At 44.7% G+C, this 21,186-nt stretch overlaps 1 protein-coding gene across 2 annotated transcripts in view; it reads right to left on the bottom strand.

The window, feature by feature from the left end:
* PRKG1 (protein kinase cGMP-dependent 1) overlaps nt 1-21,186 on the bottom strand; it is a 1,158,696-nt gene that overhangs the window by 472,295 nt on the left and 665,215 nt on the right. The window contains exons 1-2 of one of the 2 annotated variants that reach the window (XM_032595293.1): nt 9,328-9,332; nt 361-365 (exon numbers count right to left, since the gene is read on the bottom strand). The exons of the other annotated variant lie outside the window; for it this stretch is intronic. The gene's annotated coding sequence lies outside the window, so the exon portion shown is untranslated. Of the gene's footprint in view, nt 1-360; nt 366-9,327; nt 9,333-21,186 lie in introns of those variants that run through there. 2 annotated transcript variants of the gene reach the window in all.

The raw sequence follows: 21,186 nt of genomic DNA, 5'->3' as shown, positions 1-21,186 counted from the left end.
AGCCTGGGTTACTGCCTGAGTCACACAGAGTCATTAGCATAGTCCCTTTCATTCTGACTCCAAAGCCTGCGTTCTTCTTATGGACATGTACATAATTCTGAAACTGGAATATCTGCTTTCCCCACTCCATTTTTCTGACCCATGGAACCAGCCTACCCATGGTCATCAAATCCTCCAAAAAACAACACAACAAAACAAAACAAAACAAAGGGAATGTACATTTGAGTTGATTAATGGGGTGCCTAGGTGGCACAGTAGGTTGAGCTTCTGACTCTTGATTTAGGCTCAGGCCACAATCCCAGGGTTGTGAGATTGAGCCCTGCACCAGGCTCTTTGCCAAGCTTGAAGCCTGCTTGGGACTCTTGCTCATTTGCTCACTCTCTCTCCAGCTTTGGGCCCCTCCCCTGCCTTCACACATGCTCTCTCTCAAAAAAAAAAAAAAAGTAATTATTGAGTTAGAGAGGATTTCTTGAAATTAAGGCAAAAGTAGGCTGCACATCTTACCCAAGGTTTTAATGTAATGGGAGGCTTCAAAGGTATTTTGCACCCAAGGCAGGTTCCTCGTGATCACCTTTTAGGCCACGTCTCCCTCTCCAGGCTCACAACACATGCCATGTCGAGCACGCTCCCCTTTCCTACCCTCCAGAGTTGCCAGCAGCTACCTTCTGTCTTTAGGTGAAAGGCTCAAGAAGCAATGTTCTCCGTTCGACAAGCTTCAATTTTTTTTATGCAAACTAACTCAGTGGTGTTCAAGTAGTCATTTTTCAAGAAGCGGTGTGAACCATCCTGTGTGTGTCTGATAGCAATCCCCACAGGTACCAGAGATACATGCGGGAGGGCTCATGGGCCCCAGAGTGAATTTGATGTCTGCAGAATTCTAGTCATAGCTCCCTGGTTGTTGGCTAAAGCCCATAAACACTAAAATCTAGAAGCTGATGAGTAACAGGTTCTGGGGGCACAAGACTGGGGGGCTGTGGAAGCAAGAAATTCCCCAAGTATCCTGGTTTTCTCCCTTACATCCTTGTTTACAACACTCTGTATCGTCTGACATCTGTTAAACCACAGGGCAATTATTTAGAAACCTGTAGACACCTACCACCAGTGGTGGGGGCTGGGAACTGGAAGGAAGGGTATAGGAATAAGCAAATAAACAAACCTCAAGTCACCTGAAAATGACCACAGCGTGAAGCTAAGGCCAGGTATGGTGGGAAAAAGTGCAGCAAGAAATGGGGAATGAGCCTCAACAAAACAGGTGGCTTTCTATGCAACTCAGATGCAAATGGTAGGGACCAAGAGTGAAAGTGGCAAGGAGCAGACCCACAGGTAATAGTAGTGTTGTCGACACTAAAATGCTACCAGTTAGGTCTACTCAAGACTAGTAGAGATCACACAATCACTCTGTGAGTCACTAACAGTGAAGGAAGTGATAAGCAATTCCAGGCATTGATGGATCTTCTAAATAACCATTCTTAGCCTGTCACTCCACCCGTAAAACATTCGACGGCTCCCTACTACCAATAAATAAAGCAGAACATCTTCATCCTTACATTTAATCCATATTTAGTGCGAAGTACCTTCCTAGTTTCATCTCATACAATCCCTGAAACATACCGTTTGTCTCCTTCAATGATTCTAACATCCAGCTTCCCAACCCACCCCTCCTTTCAGGTTTTTGCTCCAGTTATTCTCCTCTACTTAGGGCAATCCTCATAGCCCTCCAAGTCCAGTTCAAAGACCACTTTTTCCATGAAGACTTTCCAGTCCACCCTGGCTTGAAACCAACCAGCCGGCCGGCCAGCCAACCAACCTGTATGTGTGTGTCTACGGCCTTCTGACCGTGCCTCCTTCATGGCTCTCATTACTCTGCCTTGCTTCAGTTATTCGTGTACGTGAGTTACATCACACCACAGTCTTCTATCAATACTGTGATGTGTTCCCAGTACACAACAAATGCTGTAGGGTATATCAGGGACTAGGTTTCAAGGGGGGGGGGTGGAAAATTCCATGGAAAAGACGAAGCCACCGAGAATATTCAGTCTGGATAAGACCAAGGGAAAACTCAGTACCCGTCCTCAAAGATTCCATGGGTTTATTAGGCATCGAGTGATTTCAAGGGAGCTATTTCTAAGAGAATCAAGGGCTAGCCTGAAATCCCAAGCTGGGAGACAGTTATTACAAACATTCCACAGGCATTTACGGAGACCTTATTACATGCCAAAAACCATATATACCACATACCAGTGATAGAAAAAACAAACAAGATACAGACCTTGTTCTCAAGCACCTCCTGGTGCTAAAAGCTAACTTTGTCTTTTCCTCCTTACTCACCCACTTTTTTATTATTCTTATGCTAATAGCCTTGACTGCTCCATCTCAAGCCAAATGTGAACCAACCCACCACCATGCGCTGTTTCTGGTGGATTAAGAGGCAATTCCTTCTGACTTGTCAAGGACAGAACTAAACCAGTAATTAGAAGTCACAGGGTTGGTGATTAAGACCCCGTGCAAAGACTAAAGGAGTAGCCTACGAAGAAGCTTCCCACGGCACGGAGTGCTCCAGCGGGCCACCTGATGGAATGCTGGAGAGTCCTGCATCAGAGGAGAACTTGAACTGGATCATCTCCAAGGAGCAACTGAACCAGAAGATTGGACAGCAGCCCATAGATCACTGGAGAGATCAGTGAGTCACAGATCTGCATGATTGAGGACATAATGATAATCATCTTGAGACAACAACTCCCTGTATGCGGCATTGCACCAAAGGATGACAGTTTCAGGACAGATGTCTGAAGTAAGGGTGGCGCCACTTACTGACTTTAATGAAGGAAACAGCGTCTCAGTCCATGCTTTATACACAAGCTTAACAACTCAGGAATTTGAAAAACAAAAGCATGAGGGAGCAGGCTGGAGAGTGAAAAACAGCCATCTGGGGTCTGGCATGTGTGAGCATCCTCCTTCTACAACAGAGGAGCTGCGGGGCCTGGGACGAGTAATTTAAGCTTCCATCGGACTATTTTAGGAAACTAAGATAGTAACGTGCCTCACGAAACGGTTTTCAGATTGGAGCCCAGTAACTTTGGGCAGATATGCAGCATGATACTGGGGATCTGAAATGTTATTCACTCGTGGATGTCCTTCAGTGATTTTTCCACCTCACGCATACATAGGCAACAGAACCAACAGCAGCCCGTGGGGGACGGACAACGAGTTGTAAGTTGAAAAAGGAACGTCTCGAGCATTTCCAAACTTGGCTCCCTACCTCCGAATAATAAAAAGGAACATCACTTGGGGAATTGCGTACAGGTTTAGGCAGGCTTCCAGGTGAAGAGGAAAATGAAGAGAAAGCTGAGAGGATGTTAACATGGTACTGAAGACAAGAAGGCTGGCTTATAGCAGCAGAGCGCTGGGGAAGCCAGGAGTAAGTCTTGCTCATCTTTCTATCCCTAGTGCGGTGTATTCTGAGTTACTGACACACAGGGTAAAGCCAATCCGTGTTGGCTGAATGAGTAACTCCTACATATTCCTGCCTGATGCTGTTCGTACAAATGTCTCAGGACTCATTTCCCGACGGTTTTTAGTTCTATTATAAAAAGGCTGTATGTGATTTAGTGGAAGTCAAGGCCCAGAAAAATCCCAGAGTTGAAAATTCTTACACAGATGCTTTGCAACCCTTCAGCAAAGAGAACAGAGGCTGAGTAGCCATTTCACTTTACTGAGATGCATTTTCGACGGGCTCTTTGATATGTCGGGGGCCCCACATCACATCGACAAGGCTCCCAACAGGGCACGTGTTGGGCCCCAAGCATAAGCTTCATTCTCCAGCAAGTGACTGAGCTGGTTGTGCTGACAGCTCTCTTACGGTGACACAGTTTCCTACAGGTTGGCACATTTTGAACAGTGTGCCTAATTCAAAAATATCAGCACATACTCAGAAAATGTCATCGCACATCTGTGCGCCACAACAGATTTTTAAGTCTGGAATCTCATTAGGGAAATGGGTATTACGTCTCTAAGTCCTCGCGTCAGCTGGATGGACTGCGTCCCTAAATACTACACTATGATGTGGAAAACACAGGCTTACAGATTCGCCAGCATTCAAGTAAACATCGTGGAAAAGTTAACCTAGTCACGTTCCCTCACAAGTTGCAGGGCGGGACTTCAACTCAGAAATGTGGTCATATCCTACGGTTTCTCTTTTGCCAACAGTGGGTCTGTATGCTAGAAGCTATACATTTGATGTATTTTTAATTAATCTTCTTCCTTGAGGGGGAAAAAAATGAAGCCTGAAGATTCCATGCCTATTAGCCCCCCTGCTGTACATCTACAGAGCTCACCGCCGATGTGCTTCCAAAGCTCCCGTTTTCCTCGGATATCTCTCCATCACCCGAGTTCATTGCCACCTGAAGGCTAGACTCAACAGCCACGATTTAGGATCCCTTTCAAGTCTTCACATAAATATGGAAACCAATGCTTCCGTCTAGGTCCACTTAACAAAGTATAGGACACAGCTAGTTTAAAAAAAAAAAAAAAGAGGCAATACCACTTCCCATTTATTTTCTAGGCTTTGAAATACAATGTCCCTTTCCGGCCCATCTCCTCTTTGGTCAATTCTATGCAATTCTCAAAGTTGGACAGGACTTTTGGAAAACCTCATCAGGAAAGGGAGCTCCCTAAAGGTCTCCTCTGCTGGCAGATGAAACGACTGACATCAAGAAATGTCAAGTGAGCTCAGCTGTTTTACATTTTCAAAACTGTCTACATTGGCATGTTAGGCGAATGCCATTTTCCTTCTTGTGATTTTTCTCATCTGGAAGCCGTGTAGTGCTGCGAGGAAAACTTCTCAGTCAACAGCAATTAGAAGAAGGAGTTTTAATAGACCTGGATACAGAGGATGCTTGTGCTCGTCTGTGATTTGGAAACGAATAGTGCTTACAGTTTCACAGAGAAAAGCAGAGGTATCTGTATTTTACAACAGGCTGACTGGTTTCTTCAGGGCAAAGAAAAATCTGGATTTCTCCAAGGAAGCTCCTCTGCTTAAACGCACGAGACACTGTCTTTTCATGTGCAAACCGTCATTTTCACGTCGTAATATCACATGCGTGGATGTGATCGTCAGAGTGTGGTCTAGCCCCCTAATGAGTTGTTCCTGGTCAGCGGAAGTGTGCCAACTCCTCCAGCAAGGAATGGCAAAGCATAGCCTGTTACTTGGTTACACATCATTTAAGGATGTATATTCACTGAAAGGAGGTAAAGATTGGTGTAAACGTATGTCGAGTTACCTCTCAACTCCTCAGCCCGACCAAGACTGAGGCTTGTGGGGGTACACCGGGCCAGGCAACAACATCTCTTCCTTAAGAACCACGTGCAGGGTAATTCCATCCCCCACACCCTATTTCTACATATACCTCATTCTCCTCTCTTTCTTCTCAATCTGTGTTCAATGAAGTTATGTTTATGCTTAAGCTAGACAGAGTCTGGCCCCTTTTGGAGCCCCAGAAGGAATCCTGATGCGAATACAAATGGCTAATTATGTCCTGATCACTGGGTCAACTCACATATGCGGAATGTACCAAGGAGATTAAATTCTAAAATCTTTAAACCATCTGAATAGAACCGTGTGGCTTTCAGAGAATTTCCATATAAATGGTTCTAACTTTTGAAACCATACTTAGATGAAACAAGTTATAATTTCATTTTATCAATTAAGACAAAGACATAAACAAGGTACCAAGATATCAAGCGGTTTTATAAAGATTATGCAGCCAGGCGCTGACAACTATATGATTCATCAAGGACACGCTCCAGTCACGCAGCACCGAAGATTAACCAAAACGACCAAAAACATTCAGATCAATGTGGTACTCGTTCAAGATTCACATTTTCCAAATTCTAAGTTTGAAATGCATTACATTTATGCAGATGATTTCAAAGATAAACCGCCTAGCCTCAGATACCTTTCTAGTTGACTTCATCTAATTCTTGAAAGCTACTGCTGAGTGGTTAAGGATTTCAAGGCACTAGGTAGAGTCATTTAGAAGCACCCAAGATAAAGCAGTAATAAAGTCACAAGTGAGGCTTCAATGTGTTATTTGTCCCACCAATAAATATTTAGGAAATAATAAATGCCGTGTACCTCGGAGATCATGGCATACAGACACATTTCCTGTCTTCTAGGAGTTCACAGTGGTTGAGAACCATAAACGAAGAGACACCAATAGGGTGTGGTGAGTGCCAGGCTTGCCTGGCAGGTTCACCAGGTGCATGGGGAGCCTGTACCAGGAGCATCGGATGCCCAGGCTGGGCAGAGTTCCCTAAGCAAAGAGTGCTCACAATGTCTGAAGCAGGACGACTTGTCCCAGGGAAGAAAGGAAAGACTGGTCAAATCCTTGGTGTTAGTGAAGCAGAACCGGACCATACAAGTTTCAAAATAAATTTTTGTTCCTTCCCTTCACTCAACTGCATCCCCATACTAGACACTCCTTATTCAGCTCAAGGTCATGAAGTCTTGAAACACAGGTCAGGTATCTCTACCCCTCTCCACTCAGTTCAGAAACAAGTAATCCATCACCCTAGAGTGCTATCAAATTTGAGAATTTTACAGAATCTAGCCATGACTATAGGTCTTAGCCAAAAAAAAAAAAAAAAAAAAAAAACCAAAAACAAAAAAAAAACCCACAACAAATCAAGCATCAAGAAACCTTCCACCTTCGGGATGTCTGGGTGGCTCAGTTGGTTAAACGTCCAACCTCGGCTGACGTCATGATCTCGGTGTTCCTGAGTTCAAGCCTCACATTGGGCTCTGTGCTGACAGCTCAGAGGCTGGAGCCTGCTTCGGATTCTGTGTCTCCCTCTCACTCTGCCCCACCCCTGCTAGTGCTCTCTCAAAAAATAAACGTTTAAAAAAAGTTCAAAAAAAACCACAACTCTCCACCTTCCCTGACTTCACGGAGTCACTCCATTCTGATCCCGCAGCTCTCCAGCAATTACCCCACACCCGTTCTGATAGTATCATCAGGTGCAGCCTTCTACCGTCTTAGGTATAATGAATACCAACTGCTTTGAGGCTCTAACAAACCAGGAGATACGGGGACAGAACCTCGCAGATTCCGTAACCCAGGTGGTACCACCGCCCACAGATAGCTTAGCACGTAGTGAAGACAAAACAGTTATCCTCTGAACTACTGGTCCATTTATCCATAGTGGCTGAATGCGATGTCCCCAAGTCACTGACAAAAGTAGCAGGTGTGCCCTCAGTGTTATGCCTTCATCAACACGGCTTTAAGTCTTAAACAGTGCATTCTGTCTGTTTCAGTACACACGCATTGAACACGGCATCAGGTTGACATCAGCATTTGCTGAAAAACAACTCAGTTCTCTGTACCCTCCGCATGGGGGATGCCAAGTTGGGAGACAAATCAGAACTAGCCTCATTCTTTAATGTCCCTTGTCCCGTTTCTGCCTGGTGCTGCCCAATAGAGACTGGAAAGCTGGACTGTAAATGAATCACACAATAGATAGGCATTCATCAGTTACAGGGTGCCTTTAAGCAGGAAGCCGAGAGTCGGTTTTAGGAGTCAAATTTCACCCCCGTGCATTTCTTTTTACAGATTCCTTTCAGCTTCCCTGACCAGTGTTTTTATGCTGCTGTTTTCCTTTCCTTACTTTTCCAATCAGGAACCAGGGACAAAGAGGAAGAAAAACAGATCATGGTCAGGGTGGAGCGATGTATATTCAAAGGATGCTTTGGGAACCAAAGACGAGCGTTTGTATCCAAAGACACCCTCTACCCCACCCCACCCCTCACCTATTGTCTTGGTGAATGTACTTTTTTTTTTTTTTAGAGCATTGATGAAAAACACCAACAAAAAAATGAAGGGGCTACTTCTGATGGGAACTTGAGATTATCCTGAATGTTTTTAAGTACAAATAACCACATTACAATTTTACGGCTTAAGAAGGAAACAGGAATGACAACTGCAGTGAGCAACCTGGATTGTAAAAAATGTGGAGCGCATTTATTTTAATTAGTCACGGCCTTGACACTAATTGCTCTCCTGTCACAAGTTCGCCTTTTTCCATCAGGAACATACTCGTCCTTTCAATAATGAAAAGGGAGAGGAGAAGAAAAAAAAATGTAATTTTTTATTCCAAAAGGTAGGACCATTTGTAACGCTAAATTATCAGCAGTCTCACTGACGCTAATGAAACTATACAGTCAGATCTAGACTTAGGAAATGGTTCCTTATTTCATCACGGAAGGATGTTCGATACTGTGATCTATTGTCAGGTCAATGCCTTAAGAAGGCAAGGGGTAAGGGGGGCCTCCCAGAAGCACAGAGGTGTACGTCCCCCCATCATCTGTCACAAGCTCTGGGGTAGAGTCACAGCTCAGTTAGGCGGCTCCAGGAACCACCAAAGCAGCAATGACTTCAGGACTTGTGCCAGACGTAAAATATACTGGCGCTGACTCAACACAAAAAAAGAAAACGGGGCACCTGGGTGGCTCACTTGGTTAAGCATCTGACTTCAACCCAGGTCATGATCTCCCAGTTTGTGGGTTCAAGCCCTGCGTCGGGCTCTGAGCTGATGGTGTGGAGTCTACTTGGGATTCTCTTTCTCTGCCCCTCCTCTGCTCACTCTCTCTCAAAATCAGGAAGTAAACTTGAATAAAACATAGAATAAAAACAAAAGAGGGGGGCACCTGGGTGGCTCAGTCGGTTAAGCGGCCGACTTCGGCTCAGGTCATGATCTCGCGGTCTGTGAGTTCGAGCCCCGCGTCGGGCTCTGTGCTGACCGCTCAGAGCCTGGAGCCTGTTTCAGATTCTGTGTCTCCCTCTCTCTCTGACCCTCCCCCGTTCATGCTCTGTCTCTCTGTCTCAAAAATAGATAAACGTTAAAAAAAATTAAAAAAAAAAAAAAAACAAAAGAGGGGCACCTGGGTGGCTCAGTCGGTTAAGCGTCCGACTTCAGCTCAGGTCATGATCTCACAGACCGTGAGTTCGAGTCCCGCGGCGGGCTCTGGGCTGATGGCTCAGAGTCTGGAGCCTGCTTCCGGTTCTGTGTCTCCCTCTCTGTCTGCCCTTCCCCCGTTCATGCTCTGTCTCTGTCTCAAAAATAAGCGTAAAAAAAAAAAAAATTTTTTTAAATTAAAAAAAATAAAAATAAAAATAAAAACAAAAGAAACTATTCCATTTTCTCTAGAAACGTCCGGAGGTAAAATGGTTCATTCTTCCCGGTAGATAGGAGTTGTTCTGTTGTGTTTTGTTTTGTTTTTTAACTTTGAAAAAGACGCCCCACCTAGGCTTCCATTTAAGAGCAGAAGCACACACGTTAGCTGGTGCTATGAAATCAGATGGGGGGGGGGCATGTCCATGGCAGCTCAGACAGGCCCCGAGGGGAGGGGGGGGACAGGCCTTTGCTGCATTTGCTCTACCAGGAACCCCCACAGGGAGTGGGCAGGGCAGCCGAGGGGATGACTGCAGGATAGGCAAAGGGAGAAACTCGTCCAAGAGCAGCTTCAGCCAGAATGTGGGGGAAAATCACGGAAGACAGCCCAGCAGAGGCAGGCCTCCCGGAGCACAGTCACAAGTAGCCACCAAACACAAGGAAGGGTCAAGAGGGATGGAGAGAGAGTGAGCCCAGATGACAAGGGAGCAAACACCAAGGCCCGCCCTTTCCAGAGAGGGAGCCCCTTCAGGAGGGAGGGTTTCACTCACCTCCCGCAAGGAGCGGTGCTCTTCCCTTTCATTGCTGGCTTCTTTTCAGCGAAAAGTTCACATCACAGAATTTTCTGCACACTCATAAGGTGGTTACGAACCAAAGAAACCCTGATTTTTTCAGGAAGGCCCGTAGCAAAGGAGAACTCACAGCGTTCAAAGAGTGTGGCCTAGCCAGAAGCAGCAAGGGAGCTGTTCTCAAACCTCAGGTGGGGGCGGGGTGGGGGGAGGGGAGCTCACCCGAGGGCTTTTTAAACAGATCGCTGGGCTCCACCCCCCAGGGGTCTGAGGCACAGCCCAGGACTTTAGGTACCTAACAACCCCAGGTGATGCTAATGGATGCTGCTGGTCTGGGCACCACATTTTAAGAGCCGCAGGTCTGGGGCACCTCAGTGGTTAGTGGGTTAAGCGTCCAACTTTGGCTCAGCTCATGGTCTCACAGTTTTGAGTTCGAGCCCCGCGTCTGGCCCTCTGCTGACAGCCCGGAGCCTGGAGGCTGCTTCAGACTCTGTGTCTCCTCCTCTCTCTGCCCCTCCCCTGCTCATACTCTGTCTCCCTCAAAAATAAATAAACCTTAAAAAAAAAAAAAAAAGAAAAAGAAACAAAAAACACTGGTCTAACCAAAAGAATACCTTCATGTCTAGGTTTCTAACTAGACCGTGAGGAGCAAGAACAAAGAAAGTAGCATATATACTTTTATGCCTTTTCAACGTATTCAAAATCTGTGGAAAAAAATCAAGGGGCAATTTAATAGGGACAGAATGGGGAGGTTTTTGTTGTTTGCTTTGCACAACAGATTAATTCTATTAGTAAGGGCCTTAGCGCTTTGCAAACTGAAATGTATGTGAGAATCACCTGGCGACCTTGCTCAACTGCAGATTGTGATTCTACAGGTCTGGAGTGGTCTTTACTTTTAACCCTTGGTTGAACAGGTGCCCAGGTGGCACTCATGCCGCTGGTCCAGAGACCTCACCGTGAATAGCAATGTCTTGCTAGTTTATCATGAGAAGCAGTATAGCCCTGGGGGGTCAAGAGTGATGACTCAGGAGTCAGGCTCTGTCACTCACCAGCTGTGTGACTTAGGCAAGTTACTTAACCACTCTGTGGCTCAGTTTCATCTTTAAAATGAGAGTCCCTACCTACAGTGTTGTGAGGAATTAAACAGGTTAAAATGTGTAAGGCGCCGTGCTCGGCATGGGTCCGACAGAGAAAGGGAGCCCCTTTGCTGTTATTAAACCTAGTATATATTTGCTTTTTAAAGTTTCTTTACAGGTGCTTGAAATTAAGCAGTCCTCCGTCAGGATGGGAGGCAAGTGTCTTCAATGTCAAATATCTGACGTGTCTGAATTCCTCATCTGTCTGCCGCATTATTTTTATTTCTTAAGGCTGTACAATCCTGTCCCTGAAGATCTCAACAAGCCTTCTTTTTTTTTTTTTTTTTCCCTTGCATCCAAGGCAGTGCTGAACTAAGGTGCGTGTGTGTGTGCAGGGGTTCAGGTGATAAGAAAAAGTATGTAAAAGACTTTGCCTAATGTTGCAGACATAACCGGTGGTGAATGTTCACATAGAACTACTTTCTGGTTATGTCTGTAGCATGGGATTACAAGGGTTCCTCCCACTGCTGAAGATTTCTGAAGAACAAAAGCGCACAGAGACAGAAGCATACTTTCTTCCTCTCACTATGTCTGCAGCGCCCCCCCCCCCACACCCCCAGCGGGGAAAATGGTGCTAAATTCTGCTGTGACTACTCACGGGCGTCCGGCACCCGCCTTTGTAGTCAACCATTAGACCATAAAGTTCTGGGCAACTGGAAGGAACTGGCTGGATATTTATGAAGTAACACAATCATTTTCCATGAACAATATAGAGAGATTTTCAAGGACCCAAACCATGGCTGTCATGACAGTACATTTTGCAATGCCGGTCTGCTTCCAAACGTCAGCCTCGTAAGATTGTTTCTGTGAGCCTGTCAACAGTTTATTGAAAGGGTAATCTGGGATAATTGCAGAGACCCGGAGCCGCACCTGCTGTAATTTCACTCTTGGCTTTGGGGAAACAGCCTCTTTCAAAATGTCAACATAACCGAAGCGCTCTGGAACCAGTGGTCTTTTTACATCTACACTATTCATACTGGAGACCATGAGGGAAAGGCACACATAGACACACTGAGACAGTGGGTGATGGAAAGAACGGAGATAATGCCCGTTTTTTTCAAATACTTTTTATAAACAGAGAGAGCATTTGGCCCTGAAAAGAAAGAGGAGATTATGTCAAAAAAATAAAGAATTTTGAACTTGCTCTCTGGGACAGAACGCAGGAATTATTCTGAGGATCTTAACTACCACGCTATCCGACAAGGCTGAGAAGCCACTTCCCATATGTTTGGGATATATGAAATGCCTTGCAAGAATTCCAGAATCTTTTTTTTTTTTTTAATTTTTAATGCTTATTTTTGAGAAAGAGAGAGACACAGTGTCAGCAGGGGATGGGAAGAGAGAGAGGGAGACACAGAATCCAAAGCAGGCTCCAGGCTCTCAGCCGTCAGCACAGAGCCCGACGTGGGGCTTGAACTCACAGACGGAGAGATCATGACCTGAGCCGAAGTCGAACGTTTAAGCAACTGAGCCACCCAGGTCCCCCAAGAATTCCAGAATCTTAAAGTAAATGCTACAGTTCTGGGGATGACAGGTGTTCTCTCCAAAGCCTGTACATTTGCTCTTATGTTATGTCAGTTTCATGCTATGGCATATGTCTCACACGAATAAATAAAAACAGGCTATTCATTGGGTTTAGGAATGAAATGCAAGACTTTTGTAAATAACCAAAGAGAAGCTTAATGATCCCCCCAGTAGAAGAAACTTCCTATCCTTCTGTGGACACGTCACACAATCATTAGACAAGCACAGTGTCTATCATGAAAATGACTTAGAAAGGCAAAAATCAGCTCACCAAACCAAGTCAATAACGGATTAGTTTGAAAAACCTTTGACACCTCTTGGGACAGACTCAACAAAAGGGACCAAAAATAATTAAAAGCTGCCTATGATTTCATAAGTTACTTGGTATCTCAAGACTACACAATTTTTGCACGATTATGTGCATAAAAATATTTTCATACCTTAAATATATGCATTAAAAAAGATATACTCCTACCTAAGAGTCATTACAAATATGGGTGTTAGACATATCTTTTTCTTCCCCTCCCTCAAACTGGACACAAGCAGCTTACTTTATAAAGGCAAGAATACATTTTATGCATTTTATCCAACAGGAAATGGTAAAATAAAATCTTCTCTCAACTCCAGCAATGGAGAATAGGGGAAGCATCTGGGAGATCCCAAGGGTGGGCAGGCAGCACTCTGTTTTTTGTAAAGTAACTAAATTAAAAATGTGTGCACAGAATTGATTCACAAGTAACTTCTCAGAAATAAAGGATTGCACTGAAAGACATCTATGGCATGGTTTTAAATATATTAGCAAAAGCTTATTATTAGACTAAAATCTTTGCCTTTATTACAAATAGACAAAACCAAATATATTTAGCAAGACAAGTGTCAGCACGATAACTATGGATTACACCTAACACACATTGTTGAAAAGACTCTTTGACGATGACTACATCATAGTCATTCAAGACCATATCACTTTATCTTCCTCCTCTGTAGAATGGGCATAACAAAATGTGCCATATTTCTCTCAATTATATCAGACAATGAATGTAAAAGCACTTGGAAAATTGCCAGACACGATACAAACACGAGGTAATGAAAATGCTTGCTAACCATCCCCCAAGAGCTTACATTGCATATGCCATGTACTTTGCACAGGCTCCCTCATACATTGTTCCTGTCACCTCATAACACCTCCAAAGGTGGGTCCCATATTTAACACCTGAACCTGGCGAGAAACTGAAGATGAAAATGTACAGACAGAAGAGTTTCCCCTGAAACCAGCACCCAAATCCTATCCCACTCATGATGACTGTCCTTTTCATTTTAGTAGAAAACCTGATACAAAACTTCGATTTGCTGAGAAGTTTCAACACGGGGGACCATGAAGAAAGCAGTAGGGGAGAGGGAGGCATGTAGGCCCCCCTGTGATGCAGTACCTGGTTCCCACTCCGTTTGGCTCAAAGGTGCGAGAGGGTACCAATGACCGCTCATTTAAAACCCTCCCCCAGCAGCAGAGAATTTTCCAAAAAAAAGCATCTCTAGTTCGTACAATCTGATTACACATTAAATTCTAACGTTTCCGAACAAAAGTACTTTTTCTCCAGACGACCCAAGCTGTGACACTGGGCAACGCGACATGATGTAGCAAATCCCCAAAATCAATAACTGGGACCCGGCTGAGGCAGACAAACCACGATGGGACACAGTCACGGGTGGCTCTTCATGAACAACAGCATGCAGGACACGAAGCCGGGGGCGGGTGCAAACCATGACAGACCCCACAGGCCACAGCTGTGGCCAGCAGCCAGGAGACATTACAGACACGTGGTCTGGAAGAGCAGTCACGTCTGTTCACACAGGAGAGAAGGCCTTTCGAGGACGCCACAGGTCACGTGACACAGTCAAATGACGTCACATGATTTGGACTCACGAACAGAATTTTAAGTTAACTGAAACCTACTGGGTGGTGATAGAAAAGAAACATCTTTGGAATCGGATATACCTGGGTTCCTATGCTGATTCAATCACATTTAAAAGGAGCGAGGTAGGGGCGCCTGGGTGGCGCAGTCGGTTAAGCGTCCGACTTCAGCCAGGTCACGATCTCGCGGTCCGTGAGTTCGAGCCCCGCGTCGGGCTCTGGGCTGATGGCTCGGAGCCTGGAGCCTGTTTCTGATTCTGTGTCTCCCTCTCTCTCTGCCCCTCCCCCGTTCATGCTCTGTCTCTCTCTGTCCCAAAAATAAATAAACGTTGAAAAAAAAAAAATTAAAAAAAAAAAAAAAAAAAAAAAGGAGCGAGGTATCCAGGAAAGTCTGAATTAGCATTTGGAGTCTTGGCTGCAGCTCCTGTCTCCTGGGCGGGTATATGCATGAGCTGATCTGCGTGGCCGAAAGGGGACCCGTGACGCGTTTTACGCATTGTCACCTAAGAGAAAGTCTGAGGAAGGCAGAAGTCTCTGTTCTGCAATCAGGACGGCCGTAGAGTGCCAGCTAAAGTATCAGACTATGTCAGGAGATCTCGTAACCAAGCATCTGACAGGACCAAGAGGACATGGTGCCTGTCTAGCAAACGAGCAATGGAACTCAGAAACATGTCACTAAGGACGATTCTTTGGTGGAAACGGAGGGCAAATAGTAGACTGCCTGCTTAAACTATGGATCCCAGACAATCCTAGTCTTCGCTTACAGGCTCAGTCCCCCCCTTCTCCGCCTTTCTCCTAAGGGACCCGAAACACCTCTTTTTCAATGCAAAGAGAATGCCAACCGTCTCTTCACCTTCATGTCACAACACAATCTGTAAAGATTCCCAGCCTATCCCTAAAGAAGAGTTGTGGCCATTATTTCACAGAATATTATTTCACACGCACTCCCCTCTAATGTATTTACATCTCGATAGCTTCTGTAAGGTCAGCACTGTCCCAGGGATATGGGACCTTGCTTGTCCTGATGCTAGCCAAAATAAGGAAAACATTTCCCACGGATGCATATCCCATCAACTCTTACAGCTAGAAGATTATTTCTGGAAACCTTCAAATTGCTGTTTTTCCCGCCTCCGGACCCAAAAGATTCAGAAAAATGGCACCAGGGCTTCCTATCAACCCATCACGTGTTTTGGGATGAAATTAAACATTAAGCACACTCCATACTTCTTTCCATTTTTTTCTATTCTTTTAAAATCAGTATTTTCCCTTTACCAAACAGAAAGCTCCAATCGTCTCAGCAACACAAAGTGAGTCACTGGAACAGCGTCCTCTGGGTTCTGCAGCCTTAGACGCGTGCGCACGGAGCATGTAGAGTGAGAGCACAGCACCTGCTGGTGGTCAAGGGACCCAGAGGCAAGAGGCAGCGGGCAACAGCCTCCCCCGACTTGGCAGGCAGCCAGCGGTCAGAGCATCACCAACTGACTGCTCCAGGACCCAGAGAAACATACCAGGGATGTCTGAAAAGATCTAATGTGGGAAACACCACCAAACGTGGGCTTTCGTGCCTGGTGTCAACTCAACTTCTGTAGCCTCACACGCTATCAAACCCTGGAAGATCCCGGGTCTTGTCTATTAAGTTTTTGCCGTGAGCAGGCTACGTGACGGTCCCCAGAGAAACTGAGACAGTAAAACACAGGCTTGGCTGTGAGCACACAGAAGGTACAGCAGGAAAAGCCATACGTAATCAGACAATTAAAACAGAACCACCACTAGAAGCCATCGAGATGTCTTTCAATAGGAAAATGGATAACTAAACTGCGTTCCATCCAGACAAGGACATATTCTTCAGTGCTAAAAAGAAAAGAACCATGAAACCACGGAAAGACATAGAGGGACCCTATGTGCATCTTACTAAGTGAATCTGAAAAGGCCACATACTATAGGATATGCTGGAAAAAGGCAAACAGTGGAGGCAAGAAAAGGGTCCAGGAGATTTTGCCAGGGACTGGGAGGAGGGAGAGGGGAGTAGGTGGAGGGCAGAGGACTTTCAGGGCAGTGAAACTATTCTCTGAATCTGTAATGATGGACACATGTCATTTTATATTTGTCACAACCCATAGGATGTCCAACACCAAGAGTGAGCCCTAAAGTACACTGTGGACTTTGGGGTGATAATGATGCCTCGGTGGGGTTTCATGGGTTGTAACAAACGTGCCTACTACTCTGGTGGGGGACTCTGACCCTGGAGGAGGCTGTGCGTGTGTAGGGGCTGAGGGTACGTGGGAGATCTCTGTACCTTCTGCTCGGTTTTGCTGTGGGCCCAAAACTGCTTTAAAAAATGACTATTAAGAAACAGAACCTTTTAATGATAGACTCGCAGCATGCTGTGTGAACACACAAGACAGAGATCCTGTTTTGCAGGTACAAGAGGATGCTTTATGGCAGGTTAAGAGCGTTCCCGGGATATGCAAGGTCGGTCCTTTTCCACCACCAACCTGAAGGTCAAGTGCTTCCTCTTTAAAATGGGTACAACAATGCACCCCGTGCCCATTACTGTGAGGGTGAAAGATTACATATATAAATCACACGATAGCGTCTGGACAACAGACACACAAAAAGGTCCTCACCGCTATCTTATGATGGTGCAAATTGGACTGTCATTGTTATCAGTTCAGAACAAAGCTGTATAAATTATAAATTGATTAACTTAAAATGAAATTAAAATATTCGACTTGCCCTTTTGAGAATATTAATGAGCTAATTACAAGATTCATTGAATCACGACTAATACTTGTTTTTAAAACAATTAGTCGTTCTGCTAAATTGTGACGCCTCCGTGAAGCATCCGATATGCTCTGCGGCAAATAACTGAGACCACACCTACTCTCCCTTCACCCTATGGACCTCTGGATTTTAAATGTATTTTAATCAGAAGTTATTCAAGTAACCATTCATTTGCTTTCCTATTTAAGATGAAAGAAATATTAGTTTATCCTAGGCTTTGTGAAGGAGTAAAAATGGTCCTCAGGCACCCATTGGTACCTCCGTATCTTTCTGATTCTAGAAACTACCCCTATATTTGTAGCTATCTATTAAATTCTGGGGTACACACATCTTAGCCAAGGGGGTGTGCATTCTGAACTTTCTCTGATTCTAGAAAACCACAATAACTAAGCACCGTGACAAGATACAGGTACTGTGGTTCTTCCTGACAAATAGACAACTACAACTTTTTTACATATTTTCCTTTATATTTTAGGGATACCTTAGAAAATAATATTTATTTTTTGGTGTATTTTTTTAACGTTTATTTACTTTTTTTTTTTAATTTTTTTTTCAACATTTATTTATTTTTTGGGACAGAGAGAGACAGAGCATGAACGGGGGAGGGGCAGAGAGAGAGGGAGACACAGAATCGGAAGCAGGCTCCAGGCTCTGAGCCATCAGCCCAGAGCCCGACGCGGGGCTCGAACTCACGGACCGCGAGATCGTGACCTGGCTGAAGCCGGACGCTCAACCGACTGCGCCACCCAGGCGCCCCTAACGTTTATTTACTTTTGAGAGAGAGAGAGACAAAGCACGACCAGGGGAGGGCTAGAGAGAGGGAGACACAGAATCCGAAGCAGGCTCCAGGCTCTAAGCTATCAGCACACAGCCTGACGTGGGGCCCGAACTCGTGAACCGCGAGATCATGACCTGGGCTGAAGTTGGATGCTCAACCAACTGAGCCACCCAGGCGCCCTGAAGGTGAGTATTAACCAAGATTCCATCCCTGGGTAATAAACGTTTTACCTGGATTCACCTTACTGTTTACTCAACGCTCAGGGAGGTAGATACTGGTTACCTAGATACTCACTACTTGCTTTTTGTTTCACTGTGGAGACCAGCTGAGAAAAGCGGAGTAACTTACTGAAGGCCACACAACAGGAGCACAGTTGGGGGTTGGAAGAAAGGAAGGAGCAACAAAAAACGTACACGTTTGAGAAAATAATAAAGAACATGGAGGGTGACGGTGAAGGTAATAAGAAAGGAAGGGACAGAAACGCATGAACAACAGAGTCTCCTCAGCCACATGATAGGAGAGGGCGCATCTCCCCACAGCATGGTCTCTCTTTTTTACCACTCCTGCAACCCACCTGCTACTATCTGTGTAGATTCAATGTGCCCAGGTAACCGGACCTTCCGCAGCGGAAGGAACTTGTCATCTTTTGAGCACCCAATCCAAACATCAACCTACGTGACCTAAGTGAAGGTCCAGGATCTTCCTTGACCTGAACCCCTTCTAAGAAAGCAAGTTGGGGCACAGTCGGTTGAGCGTCCGAATCTTGATTCTGGCTCAGGTCATGATCCCAGGATCATGGGATTGAGCCCCACGTTAGGCTTTGTGCTGAGCATGGAGCCTGTTTAAGATTCTCTCTCTCTCTCTCTCTCTCTCTCTCTCTCTCTCTCTCTCTCCCTCTGCCCCTCTCCCTTGCTCTGTACCTGCTCTCTCTTTCTCTCGTTCTCTCTCTCTCTCAAAAAATAAAAATCAATCAATAAGAAAGCAAGCAATCTTTGAAGGTGCATGAACTCTCTCAGACCACCATGGTATTTGCACACTAAAACAAGTTACTGGAAGGTTTCTTCATCATTTTACACGAAAGTTACAGTTTGGAATTGTACTGCCATGGATGACAGCAGAATACCCAATACCCCCTGCTTCCTGGGAACAGCTTTCCACCAGGCAATTTTTCTGGATAAACATGTAATTGACATCCACTTATCTAGCTACAAAACAGTCCTCTGAGATTTTTTTAATTATATAAAACGATATATCGTATCAGAATATCAGTTGGGGGGAAAAGTATGAAGAATAAAATGAGCTCTTGAAGATATTAACAAAACAAAATATTAAATAAATTGAAAGCTTAGTCACTAGTAATGTAATTCTCAAAATCAACCAAACATTAGTGTTTTAAAGGGTTTATCTCAGAGGCGCCTGGGTGGCTTGGTCGGTTAAGTGTCCGACTTAGGCTCAGGTCATGATCTCATGGTCCATGGGTTCGAGCCCCGCGTCGGTCTCTGTGCTGACAGCTCAGAGCCTGGAGCCTGTTCCAGATTCTGTGTCTCCCTCTCTCTCTGACCCTCCCCCATTCATGCTCTGTCTCTCTCTGTCTCAAAAATAAATAAATGTTAAAAAAAATTTTAAAAAATAAAATAAAAAATAAAGGGTTTATCTCAGATTTGTGTACTCCCCTCTCTATATTCATTTTATGAGCTTCTTAGGTACATCATGAAATATACACATTATTGCTGCCCTGTATATACTTTAACCTTCTTCTTCATGAAAGCATTTCTTTAGAAAATCCTTGGGACACAGCACTAAGGTAATTTTTGTTACAACTGCAATTTCTTTTTAAATAACTGCTTAAAGTATAAATGAATAACATTCTAAAATTCAAGTAGTGGGCAATTATCACTGATTTACTTGAAACTCTTTCATATGATAAATAACCACTGGCAAAACAATAATAAGTAAATATGAATTTGTGACAAGTAAGCATACCGTAATTAAAAATAAATAAAAAAAAAAATCCACTACACTTCTGAAAACTTGGTTTAGATTCATGAGAATTGTTTTTAATTTTTTTAATGTTTATTTATTTTTGAGAGAGACCGAGAGACAGAGCATGAGAGGGGGAGGGGCAAAGAGAGAGGGAGACACAGAATCTGAAGCGGGTTCCAGGCTCTGAGCTGTCAGTCAGCACAGAGCCTGACGCGGGGCTCGAACTCATGAGCCTCGAGAATGTGACCTGAGCCGAAGTCGGATACTTAATCTGCTGAGCCACCCAGGTGCCTCATGATTCAGTGAGAATTTAAAATTAAATCTGTCTTTTTGACTTTTGAATTTCAATCATTGGGGAAGGATGGTAAGGTTAGAGTACAATTCAGTTGCTCATGAAAGCTTACGTGGTTAACACTGGATGAGAATATCAGGGGAAAAATGGAGAGTTTTCTGCTTCATTTTTGTATTTTTAACATATTTCTAATAGATGCTCCCAGAAGAAAAAAAAAAAACACAGTGCAATATATCTCTTGTTAGGCAAGATGAGATAAACATTATAAAAAACAAACAAAACAAAACAACAACAACAACAAACGCTTTAAATCATGATAAGGCTACAACTTGGTCATGTGACCTTGGGACATAAATTAACATAATTGAGCACCTATTTACTCAATTGAGAAACAAGCTCCACTGCTCCAACACAGTTTTGGGAAGCAGCAACTGAGAGAATCCAAAGTGCCTTGCACGTACTCCCAGCTGAACGAATAAATGTTGGTTCCCCTTCCAGTGACTAACAAAGTAATCGACTTGGCTAACCGCAAGAAGGCTGTGCTGTCTTTGTTTTTATCCCCATATCCTGCTTATTAAAATAGAAATTCTTAGCCTGGGTTTGCCGATGGACATGAGGGTGAAAATGACTTTGTCTTTGAGAGCAGAGGCTTCTCTGAGTCCGAAGGAAAGAGCCCTGCATCACCTAGTTGTGTGTGACAGGTGAGTGACGTAGACTTTCAAAGCCTCAGTGTGCCAAACGTAAAGGAGCAGTACGATGGTTAACTTAATGTGTCAACTTGACTGGGTCACAGAGCACCCAGACACTTGGTCAAACTATCGCTGGGTGTGTCTGTGAGTGTGCTTCCAGATGAGATCGGCTTCTATTCCCTGGTGAGTGAGGGTGAGAGAGCCCTCCCCCGTGCCTGTGGGCAGCATCTAAGCCACTCTGGGCCTGAACAGGACGAGGCAGAGGAAAGAGAAAGGGACCCACTCCGCCCGACCACTCAGGTAGGACATCTCTTGACCACCACACACCCCCGGTTTCCAGGCCGTTGGATTTGG

The sequence above is a fragment of the Lynx canadensis genome, chromosome D2 (assembly GCF_007474595.2).
Source record: "Lynx canadensis isolate LIC74 chromosome D2, mLynCan4.pri.v2, whole genome shotgun sequence".
NCBI classification, from domain to species: domain Eukaryota; kingdom Metazoa; phylum Chordata; class Mammalia; order Carnivora; family Felidae; genus Lynx; species Lynx canadensis.
This window is presented reverse-complemented; position numbering and strand designations above follow the sequence as displayed.